This window comes from Gastrolobium bilobum, unplaced genomic scaffold (genome assembly GCF_033153095.1).
Source record: "Gastrolobium bilobum isolate Gb01-03AN ecotype WA unplaced genomic scaffold, APGP_CSIRO_Gbil_v1 utg159966, whole genome shotgun sequence".
Taxonomy (NCBI): domain Eukaryota; kingdom Viridiplantae; phylum Streptophyta; class Magnoliopsida; order Fabales; family Fabaceae; genus Gastrolobium; species Gastrolobium bilobum.
In genome coordinates, this window is record NW_026899538.1 from 38258 (window position 1) to 50909 (window position 12652).

Consider the following 12652-nt stretch of genomic DNA (forward strand, 5'->3'; position numbering starts at 1 on the left):
CCGTTTTCATTTGGCTTCCATTTTTATTTTTATTTTTATTTTTATAATTGAGCGATTGAGTTCATTGCAAACTCCTTGAGAGACGACTCAGGTTGACGCTTTACTACAAAATTTTAATAAACCTGATTTAATTAATTTATGCGAGTTCGACGGCTCGTGTCAGCGACCCATTAGGCCCAACATAGCCACTGACATAAATGAGCTTGGGCCCATTAGGCCCAATCCATCTAATGACAACACAGAGCACTAGCAATGCTTTGTTGTCCCAGAGCTAGTTGAGTTCATCGAATGATCAACCTGTTATACCTATTTGGTTACCGTGTGAATTGTCCCTTAATCTCGGTTATCCATCCCATTGACCTAGGTCAAGGAAAACGTATCAACCCATGCAGTCTAGGGTTAGCTTTTGCTGAAACAAGAAATCTTCATTTACGGACTCTAAATAGCGGGCCATCTCATGACTCATTTACTATGCATAGATTCCCGAGTCCCGTAAATGTCATCCTGGTTTCACCGGTCTACGGATAACCTAATCTCTCACAGAGATTGACGAATTCCTTTAGCTTGTCACACTAGCCCTGAGTCCTTAGGGCATGCCCAAGATTATACCTACGAGTCTCCATTTTTCAGGCAGACAAGATATACAATCAGAGCAAGCCTTCCAGAGCACAGGTCTATACGACAACGTTAGGTCTAAGGAAAGACACACCCAAATAATAAGAGACATTACCTATTGATACTATCTGTGAGATTTCCTTGTAGTGTCTCTTTGTGGGTCAGTTCAGTGCGAGCTATTCTCCAATAGGTCCACCCACGAGTCAACTAAGACATCTTCATGTCTGTAGCTCACGAGGACTCTACCTTGCATCTCCATGCAAGTAGCTGAGTCGTGCTAGTCTTACCCGAGATCACCAATGCCCATTATCGGTATCTCTAGACTAGGAACATATTTCTGGCATTGGACGTGTGGTGTCATTGAGCCCTCATGATCGTGATCCTTATCACAAATCCTCAATGTGACACCCATTCCATTCCAAGGGCTTTATCCAGTTACTCATATTCAATATTTGAGACATGCAATATGAAACAAGATAAATAATGCTTTTATTTATAAAATATATTCATAACAAATAAAGAAGTACATGGGTCCATCTGACTCTCAGATTGTTTCTAGGACACCTATGTACTATCAGTTAATGGGGATGAACTTAATAGAGCAGAGATGCCTATTAGAGCACATGGAGTCCCCACACTCAACAATCTCCACTCGAGGATTGTACAACCTGACGTTGCAACAACAAATTTTGAGCTGAAACCTGTTATGTTCAGCATGCTACAAACAATTGGCCAGTTTAATGGAATTCCAAGTGAAGACCTGCATCTACAGTTGAAGTACTTCATGGACGTGGCAAATAACTTCAAGATGCAATGAGTTACATCTAATGCATTAAAGCTAAAGCTATTCCCTTATTCCTTAACCAATAGGGCTAAGACTTGGTTAAGCACTTTAGCCTCTAATTCAATCAGAAGATGGAATGATATGGCTGAGAAATTCATAGCCAAATTCTTTCCTCCAGTCAAGGTAGCTCAATTAAGGAATGAGATCACATCTTTCCAACAGAAAGAAGGAGAATCATTGTATGAAAGCTTGGACAGATTCAAAAAACTGCTTCAGAAATGCCCCAACCATTGCATACCTGAATGGCTTCAGATGGAAACCTTCTACAATGGGCTGAATGAGCAAACCCGTGGAATAACAGATGCATCTTCTGGAGGATCCCTCTTGGACAAGATATTTACAAAAGCTTACTGGATTCTAGAAAGCATGGCAAAAAAAATTATCAATGGCCATCCGAGAGGACAAATGCATAGCAAAAAGCTGTAGGAGTACTGGAGCTTGATGCTATATCTTTACTGGCAGCACATATATCCTCTTTGAATAATACTATTAAAAATTTGAATTTGAGCATTGATGTTAAAGCATAGCCACAACAAGCACATCCAATTTCTAATATTCCTCATGCTATAACATGTGTTTTCTGTAGTGGTCCTCATATTTATGATGATTGCCCTCAAAATCCTCAATCTGCCTTTTTTTTTAGGAAATTACAACAGGAACAATCAATATTCAAATTCCTACAATCAAGGATGGAAGAACAGTAATAACGTGCCTTATTCTCAAGGGCAACAACAAGGGTCAGACTATGTTCCAGCATAGCAGATGCAAAGACCATTATTCCAGTAGCAGCAGCAGCAGCAACAATTCCAACAACCCAGACAGCAAGCTGATAACTCTAGCTCGTTGGAGAATATGCTAAAAGACTTCATTGCAAAGAAAGATCTATTTTTCAGAGCCAATCAGCATCAATAAAGAACTTGGAAAACCAAGTGGGGCAGTTAGCTGATGCCATGAGGAGCAGACCCATGGGTACACTGCCTAGTAACACTGAGAATCCAAGAAGAGATGGAAGCGAGCAAATCAAAGCTATAGCGCTGCGGAGTGGGAAAGCAGTAGATGAGCAAGACCATATAAAGGATTATCACAAGATGAAGGAGTAAGAAGGCTAGAATATAGGAGAGAAGATTGTTGTGGAAGAAGATATTGGAGATTAACTGGTTGAAACTCAAACCAAAAGTCCAAATTAGACTGCTGCAGCAAAGAAGCAGCATTGTCAACCTGTTGACAAAACAAGTAGACCACCACCTCCTTTCCCTCAAAGGCTTCACAAGCATAAAGATGATAACCAATTCAAGAGATTCATGGATGTGCTGAAGCAATTTCATATCAATGTTCCATTGGTGCAGGCTCTTGAGCAAATGATTAGCTACTCAAAGTTCATGAAAGACATATTGCCTAGAAAAAAGGGAGTTAAAGAGTATGAGACTGTGGCTCTCACCCAAGAAAGTAACAGGTTCTTGAATAAGTTACCACCTAAATTGAAAGATCCAAGGATTTTCACAATCCCTTGTTCCATTGGTAACACCTACATTGGTCAAGCACTATGTGATCTTGTTGCATCCATTAACTTCATGCCCAAGAGTATTTTAACCAAGTTGGGAATTGGAGAGGCACGTCCAACCACTGTCACCTTACAGCTTGCTGAAAGATCCATCACTTACCCTGAAGGAAAGATTGAAAATGTATTAGTAAGGGTGGATAAATTTATATTCCCTGCTGACTTCATTGTTCTCGACTTTCAAGCAAATAGAGAGGTACCTCTTCTTTTGGGAAGACCATTCTTAGCTACTGGCATAACTCTTATTGATATTGAAAAAAGGAGATTTGACCATGAGAGTCAACGATGAGCAAGTAACCTTTAATGTGTTAAATGCTATGAAATATCCAAGATGGAGGAATGTTCTGCCATAGAAGATGCTGATAAACCACTGCTACAACAGTATAAACTAGAAATTGAAAAGGAGCAACTGGAGATTGCCATAGAAAAAGAAGGTGCAATTGATGAAGAAGAGGTAGAAGCATGTCTAGCCTAGATAGATGCCTAACCAGTAATACCATTCAAGGAAAGACATTATGAGTCATTGAATCTGCAAGAAAGGAAAACACAGCTACCAAAGCCATCAATAGAAGAACCACTAGTGCTGGAACTCAAGCCACTGCCTGATCATTTGAGATATTCATACTTGGGAGAGAATGATACTCTGCTCGTGATAATTTTATCTCTTTTGACCAAGATGCAAGTGGAGCAGTTGCTAGAAGTCTTAAAGAAGCACAAAATAGCCTTGGGGTGGAGTATTGCTGATATAAAAGGAATATGCCCCTCACTTTGTATGCATAAAATTTTGATAGAGGAAGGCTACAACAATACTATATAACATCAGAGAAGGTTGAATCTTATGATGAAAGAGGTTGTGAAGAAAAAGTTATAAAATGGCTAGATGCAGGAGTAATATACCTATTTCAGATAGCCAATTGGTGAGTCCAGTCCAATATGTCCCTAAAAAAGGATGAATTACAATGGTAGAAAATGTAAATAATGAATTAATTTCTACAAGGACTGTAACCGGATGGATAATCTGCATGGATTATAGAAAGCTCAATGATGTAACAAGGAAGGATCATTTCCCTTTGCCATTTATTGATAAGATGTTGGATAAGCTTGCGAGAAAAGAGTTTTATTGCTTCTTAGATGGGTATTCAGGCTATAACCAGATTGCTATATCTCCTGAAGACCAAGGCAAGACTACATTCACATGTCCTTATGGTACTTTTTCATTTAGAAGGATGCCATTTGGACTGTGTAATGCTCCAGCAACCTTCCAGCCTTGTATGATGGATATATTCACAGATATGGTGGAAGATTTTGTGGATATTTTCATGGATGATTTCTCAATTTTTGGGGAGTCATTTGATTCATGTCGTGCCAACCTATAGGATGTACATTAGAGATATAAAGAGACTAATCTTATACTCAATTAGGAGAAATGTCATTTCATGGTTAAAGAAGGTATAGTCTTGGGCCATAAGATATCAAGGGGAGGACTTAAAGTGGATAAAGCTAAAGTATCAGTAATTGAGAAATTATCCATGCCCATTAATGTGAAAGGAATTAATGAAGAAATATGGTGTAATTCATAAAGTAGACACTGCATACCATCCACAGACCAATGGCCAAGCTGAAGTCTCAAACAGAGAAATCAAGCAAATCCTTCAGAAAACAGTTAATTCTAATAAGAAGGATTGGAGCAAGAGACTTGAAGATGCTTTGTGGGCGTACAGGACTGCCTACAAGACTCCAATTGGGATGTCCCCTTACCGACTTGTTTATGGAAAAGCATGTCATCTTCTGGTAGAGTTGGAGCATCAAGCATATTGGGCTGTGAAGCAATGCAATATGGATCTCATCCAGTCAGGAGTGGAGAGGAAACTACAGCTGCAATAATTAGAAGAACTGAGATTGGATGCTTATAAGAGTTCCAGGATATATAAAGAGAAAACAAAGGCATTCCATGACAAGTAGATCTTGAGGAAAGAATTTGTAGTAGGCCAGAATATTCTACTGTTTAATTCCCGTCTTAAGCTCATGCCTGGTAAGTTTAGATCAAGATGGAATGGCCCATTTGTCATTACTAATGTCTTTCTTTATGGTGCAGTTGAATTAAAAGACAAATAGGCTAGGAGAACATTTACTATGAATGGGCATCGTTTGAAGCCCTTCTATGAAGGAACACAACATCAGCCTGAGGATACAGAGATGGAAGTAGAGATCAGGCTGCTTGATGCTGTTTATTCTCTTTAGGGAGTTCAAGGAGTTCTCTTCCCTCTTTTCATTTCTTTTTGTTATTTGCATTTTCTTCTTTCTTTTAGTTTTTAATTTTCATAGGTAGATTTTTCTTTTCTTTCTGGTAATTATTGAGTGGTACATAGAGTAGACTTAGATCACAGTGTTTGATAGCATAGTCTGTTGGGCTCTGATCTCGATTCTTGGATTGTAATACCTGTTGATTGATGTTGTGTTGTTGCTTGCATGATTTGGTTGACCCTTGTGAGGTTTTGAGCATGTATACATGGCATACATCTTCTGGCCATTCTTTCTTTCCTGTGTGCTTCTACTCTTGATCTTTGTTCTCTAGAACTTGCTCCGGTTCTTTTTGAAACTGCATTTTTCATTTACATGCATGAATATGATTGAGGCATTCATTTTTTTTACTTTTTTTTTTTTTTGATAACATATCATTTTTTTTACTTACTTTAGTCAGATAGTCATCCCTTACATTATTATCCCTTGGTGAGCCCCTTTAAGCCTTTACATCCTTTTTTCTTAAGCCAAATTACAAACCTAAGTGAAAAATCAATTAATTCTACACCCTGGAGATTTACTGAGCATTGATTTCACTGTGATGTTGTGTTTAAGTATGGGGGTTTGCCCGAGACGTGCAAAAAATTTAAGTGTAGGGGTGACCATCTGATTAAAAAAAAATGTGTTTATTTCTTTCTTTTCATTATCTTTGTTTTATTTCCTTAGTGTAGTTCTTAATTTTGCTCTTGTAGATTTCTGGGGTGTTTAACCTTGTTTTCCATATTTCATCCATACCTTCACCTCAGCCCCATTACAACTCTGCATAAAGTCCTCTTGATTTGTGCATGCATGTGTTAGTAGCAATGGAGAAGTAGAACTCGAGCAAGCCTATGGTAGAATAATTTTCTTGAGTAGATTTGAGTGATACATTGATTACCTGATACACTTAAGAGAAAAAAAAATTGAGAGCATCCTGTAAGGAACCATTTTCTGTAATTGGCATGTGTAGTTGAAATTAACAGGTTTTGTGATTTGAGATTAGGGAATTTCTGTCCTGATTGGTTTATCTCTTGAAGACTTGTGATCTTTGTGTATTTTCTGTATGCTTGTAATTGTTAGAAATGATTGGTTGCTCTTAGTCATTACTTTCTGTTTTAGTTTTTGCCCATGAGTGCAAAAAGATAAGTGTGGGGAAATTTGATAACGCATATTTTGTTACACTTGTTTATTACTCTTGGTTAATATTTTTAGAATTTATTTGAGTTAAATAAAGGTCTTTTAGGTCAAATCAGAATTCTAAATTTTAATTGATTTTCATTAGAATTTTCTAAATTTACACTACTTTTGTATTTTAGCCATATCTCACTCTACAGATGTTCGATTGACTCCATTCTTGTTGCTTTTTTCAGCTAACAGAAAGGGATACAATCTCTATTTCAGCCACAGAATCCCAATTCGGATGGGAAGATGGTCTAAACCTGAACTCAAGATGACGTGTTTTTGTTGGAATTTTATTTTGACGTTTGAACTTGTAAATTAGATTAGAACCCAATGATTTTAGGGCCCAAGGCTATGTTTTAATGTTTTATTTTATTTTGTTTTATTAAGTTTTATTTTATGCATGAGCCGAAGTGTTGGAACCCTAACCCGTTCTGAATGTGAGTTATTTAAGGGAAACATTAGGAAACCCTACGGCAGTCAGATTTTTGGATTAAACAATTGTTTTTAGTTTTTCTTTGGAATTCGAAATTCAAACTCTTTTCTTTTCATCTTCTTCTTCTCTTTTTATTTTATTTTAAACGATTCTTAATCTCGCGATGCTAGGCTAAACACCTTTAATCAATCTAAGGATTAAAGGTTCGTTAGTTTATTTCATTTGATCTGTTTTAACCTTTTAAATCAATTTCATTTTTTCCAATTCAGATTGAAAATCATGCGATTGTAGGTATTCAAATTGAATGATGCGATTGCATTTTATAAAGGAAAATTGATCATTAGATCTAATTGTCAGATTAATTAACCCAATTAACATAAGCTGAACAAGTTTAAACTACTGCGATTGCATAGTTTAAATACTGTATTTGTAACACCCCGTGTATACCCGGTTTGTTAACATGTCATCGTATTAAGCCACGCTTAATAAAAAATGCAGAATATTTTTTTCTTTTCAATTATGACGTCATTATCATTACCAAGTTGAATTACTTAATTCATTTCCAAAACATTGCATGTATGTAAATTGCAAATAGACAGCTAACTGAATTACCTCAATACATAAATATCTGCGAGTATCTAAGTCACAGAGCTACAACACGTAGACCGGACATAATCCTGATACCATTATACAACTCGAATCTAAAAGCATAAAGTCAAGTCAATGTGGCATGGACAATCCCCACGCTCACCAAATAAGTCACAAACCCAACAAGTCTCAACAACAACATCATAATAATAAAGGCAGTAAATCAGAACAACAGCCAGTCATATCAGCATAACATCAAACACCTCAACTCAGCTCCAGCCTCCTGCCGCCCGAGGTCTCAACCCCAGGGTAACTGAACCAGAAATATGTGCCCCAAATGTGGGGTGAGATCTCTAAACATAAATCTCAGTAAGACAAAGGGTCCTCAAGGATCTTCCACCCCAAGATCACTTACATGTGCAATATAAGTTCCAAAAACACTTTAACAGTATAAGTTCCAAAATCAGTGCAATGCAGCAGATAATCATGTCATGTGTGTTATAACTAATCTTCTGGCCAGAGAGATGCAGGAATACGTCTATTACCCACACAGTACGCGCTCATGTCGTACCTGCCCATAGGATCACATCTTGTCTAGGCGAACACCACATACATATCATAAGGCATTAGCACTTAACAGCTCAATAGCATTTCAATAAAATAATACATGAAAACTCATCATGCATATAAACCATCCCCCCATGGGATATGGTTGATCAACAATGGCTAAACCGAGGACACGAAAGCTTACCTTACAAGCTAACTATCCAAGCCAAGAGTCCACATAAGCTCAAAGTCCACACACAGCATAATCACAATCTGTTTGGACCAATAATAATATCAATATACATACTCTACCAGAAAACGACATAAAGACATTGTTTGGACCAATATCAATATACTCTGTGTGTGTATACTCTGCGTATGTATACTCTGCATATGTTTGGACCAATATCAATAGATTCTGGTAGTGCTAATATCAATATTAATCACTTAGATTCTGACTTAGGTTATTTATTACAAAAGTCCACATTAACTAACCATGGGTCCACAAACCCAAAATAGCATTCTGTATGAACAGTACCGTTACTGTTCTCGAAAACTTAGAATATCTGGATATATGTCAGCGCCATATTCGGATATCCATATTCGGATATCTCAAGACCCCATATCCGGATATCATATCCGGATATCCATATCCGTATATCCATAGGTGGATATCATATCCGGATAACATATCTGGATAACATATCCGGATATTTCGCGACAGAATGCAATTCTTCATTTCGCGAGATATCCTTCCTAAAGGTTGCTCTTTTAGCGATTCCAAAAGCTTAAACATGCTTTTTTAGGTGTGTTTAACCTTACCCAACCTCAAGTTATTAACTTTAGCTTATTACGTGCATCAAGGCTTTATTTTTAACCATTAAACTCATGCTCGAGGTTGATGAAACTTACTCAAGCTTAAAACAGAGCCAATGGTGCTCTTGGAGCTCACTTGTAGCTCCCCAAGGTTAGACTACTCCAAGGCCACGAAAATATATAGTAAGGTTGACCCTTTCACCACAAAGTTCAACACTTGAAGCTACCACAACCAAGGAAAATGCCTCCTCCACTATAACTCAGAACCACAGCCCAAAGAACTCCCCAAACAGAGACCCAAGGTTCAGAAACAAAGTCTCTAATCCACCCCCAAGGCTTTATCTCACACGCCCAAGGAGGTTTGATGAAGGAACCAAGAGGAAAGGTGGTCTCTTGGCTCACAAGTGCAAGGAGGAAGGTGGTGGCTGATGGAGGTAGCAAGCTTCAGCAAGGGTCACGTAGAATAAGAGTATGGTCTAGGGTTTGGGCCAAACATGCATATTTATAGTGTTTTAAGTATTAAGCACACATTATTAGCACTAATATCTACGCTTAGCATTTAAATCCCAAACATAGGATTCTGAACCTACTCATTTTTCTAAGACTTGTCATATTTTTATTTTATTTTTCACAGCACCTTTCCGGTACGCGCTTTTACATAGCCAGTATCAGTCCTGGCACCAGTTCTCATTATTTCGGCTTGAAACTTGTTTTACAAGTCCTATATATTATTCTAGGAATGTTCATGCACTTATTATAATTTTCCGGGATACTTCATCGGTACGCATTTATACCGAGGAGCAGAACCGGTATCTGCACTTTTCGTTCGAAAAGCGACTTTCAGCATTATTAATCACTTACCATAATTATTTAAGCCTTCTCATAATTATTAGGGTCAATTATAGAATTATTTCGTAATTCCTATATTTGATTAATTAATTTCCTAAATTAACGGTGCAGGTTCTTACATTCACCCCACCTTTTTAAGGATTTTTTCCTCAAAATCAGAAACATACCTGTCTCGGAAGTTGGGGTACTGCCGGAGAAGCTCGTCCTCTCGCTCCTAGGTACACTCCTCAGGAGTTCTTCCTGTCCATTGCACTTTGACCATCAAAATGATCTTCTCCTCAGCTGCTTCTCGCCTCGATCGAGAATCTTGAGAGGTCTGACGGAAGTTTTCAAGTTCTCCCGAACCTCCACATCATCCGGTTGCACCACGTGCGAGGGATCCGCTACATACTTCCGCAGCTGAGACACGTGAAACACGTGGATGTTGGCCAAGTTCAGAGGAAAGACAAGTCGGTAGGCAACAGGTCCTACTCTACCAAGTATATGGTAGGGCCCAATGAATCACGGGCTCAGCTTCCTCAATCTGAGTGCCCGACCAACACCAGTGACAGGTGAAAGTCTCACAAACACGTGATCACCCTCACTGAACTCCAGTGGAAGATGCTTGACATCGTAATAACTCTTTTGGCGATTCTGCGCCTGCTTCAGCTCCTCTCTGATCAACTGGATCTGCTGAGTAGTATCTTGGACAAAGTCCAAACCAAACAACTCCTTATCCCCAACCTCGGACCAGCAGGTAGGAGTCCGACACCTCCTACCATACAACGCCTCGTAGGGTTCCATGCCCAGGCTAGCATGGAAACTGTTGTTGTAAGAAAACTCAACCAATGGCAGGTACTTATCCCATGCTGAACCCTGCTCCAAAGTGCAAGCCCTCAACATGTCCTCCAATGTCTGGATGGTCCTCTTAGTCTGTCCATCAGTCTGAGGGTGATAGGCGGTACTCAATCTCAACTGCGTACCAAAAGCCTCCTGAAGCGCCTCCTAGAACTGAGATGTGAACTTCGGGTCCCTATCACTGATGATACTCTCAGGCACCCCGTGAAGCCTCACAATCTCGCGAACATAAAGTCGGGCCAACTGCTCAGCAGTGAAGCTCACCTTCACCGGAAGAAAGTGGGCACACTTTGTTAATCTGTCCACAATGATCCAGATAGAGTCGCAACCAGCTTGAGTCTTCGACAATCCCACCACGAAAACCATGGAAATGATCTCCTATTTCCATTCCGGAACCTCAAGAGGTTGAAGCTTACTAGATGACTTCTGGTGTTCTATCTTCACCTTCTGGAAAACCAAGCACTTGGACACATAGACAGCTGTCCTTCTTCATGCCCGGTAACCAATAATTCCTCTTCAAGTCCTGGTACATCTTCGTAGCACCAGGGTGGACAGTAAACTGGCCCTTATGAGCCTCTGTCATCACCTCAACAGTCAAAGGACCTCGAGGAACCACAATCCTCTTCTGAAATGTCAACAATCCATCCTCATTCCAAGACACACCGTCCTGGTTCTTCACATAGTCTAGGCATTCTCTCTACACTTGCGCCTCTTTGATCTTTTCCATGAGCTCATTCTCAACTTGCACGATTTCCATTTCGAGATGTGCACCCCGAACAACGAGGTCACCGTCAAATCTCGAAACTACTCAATAATATCGTAATCACCCATAGTCAAACTGGATAGACTCACGGATTTCTGACTCAAAGCATCAGCTACCACATTGGCCTTGCCAAGATGGTACTTCAACTCGAAGTCGTATTCCTTCAGATACTCCATCCATCTCCTCTATCTCATGTTCAGCTCTTTCTAATCAAACAAATATTTCAAGCTCTTGTGATCACTGAACACGGCAAACTTCATGCCAAAAAGATGATGCCTCCAAATCTTGAAAGCAAACACAATAGCAACCAATTCCAAATCATAAGTCGAGTAGTTCTCCTCATGAGGCTTCAACTACCTCGAAGCATAGGCAACCACTTTTCCCAACTGCATCAACACACAGCCCAGCCCCTTTCCGGAGGCGTCGGTGTACAACTCAACTTCCTCAGCAGGATCAGGAAGGACCAACACAGGTGCAGTAGTCAGTCTCTCCTTCAACTCCTGAAAACATTCCTCACACTCGTGAGTCCACACAAATGGAGTCTCCTTCCGGGTAAGGCGAGTCATTGGCAGAACCAACATACGAACCTCCGGTAGTAACCTGCCAAACCCAGAAAACTCCTCACTTCGGTAACCGTCTTGGGCTTCTCCCAATCTAGCACGATCTCTATGTTGTTCGGATCTACTGCAACTTCCTCTACAGAAATCACATGCCCAAGGAACTTCACAGACTGGAGCCAAAACTCACATTTCGAAGGCTTAGCATAAAGCTTTTTCTCCTTCAGCACTTGCAACACAATCCTCAAGTGCTCGACATGCTCCTCCTCTGTCTTGGAGTAAATCAAAATGTCGTCAATGAAGACGATCACAAATTGATCCAGGTACGACTGGAAAATCCTATTCATGTAATCCATGAACACTGCGAGTGCATTAGTGAGTCCAAAAGGAATCACCAAATACTCATAATGACCGTATCTCGAACGAAAGGCGGTCTTAGGGACATCCTCCGGCTTCACCCGAATCTGATGGTATCTGGACCGGAGATCTATCTTTGAATACACACAAGCTCCCTTAAGCTGATCCAACAGATCATCAATTCGAGGAAGGGGATACTTGTTCTTGATTGCCACCTTGTTGAGTTTTCTGTAATCGGTGCACAATCGCATTGTCCCATCTTTCTTTTTCACAAAGATGACCGGTGCTCCCCATGGAGACACATTCGGTCGATTGAAGTCTTTCGCCGAAAGATCTTCAATATGCTTCTTCAGCTCAACCAACTCTGGTGGCGACATCCGATATGGAGCTAATGAAATATGCCCCACACCAGGCAACAAGTCTATGG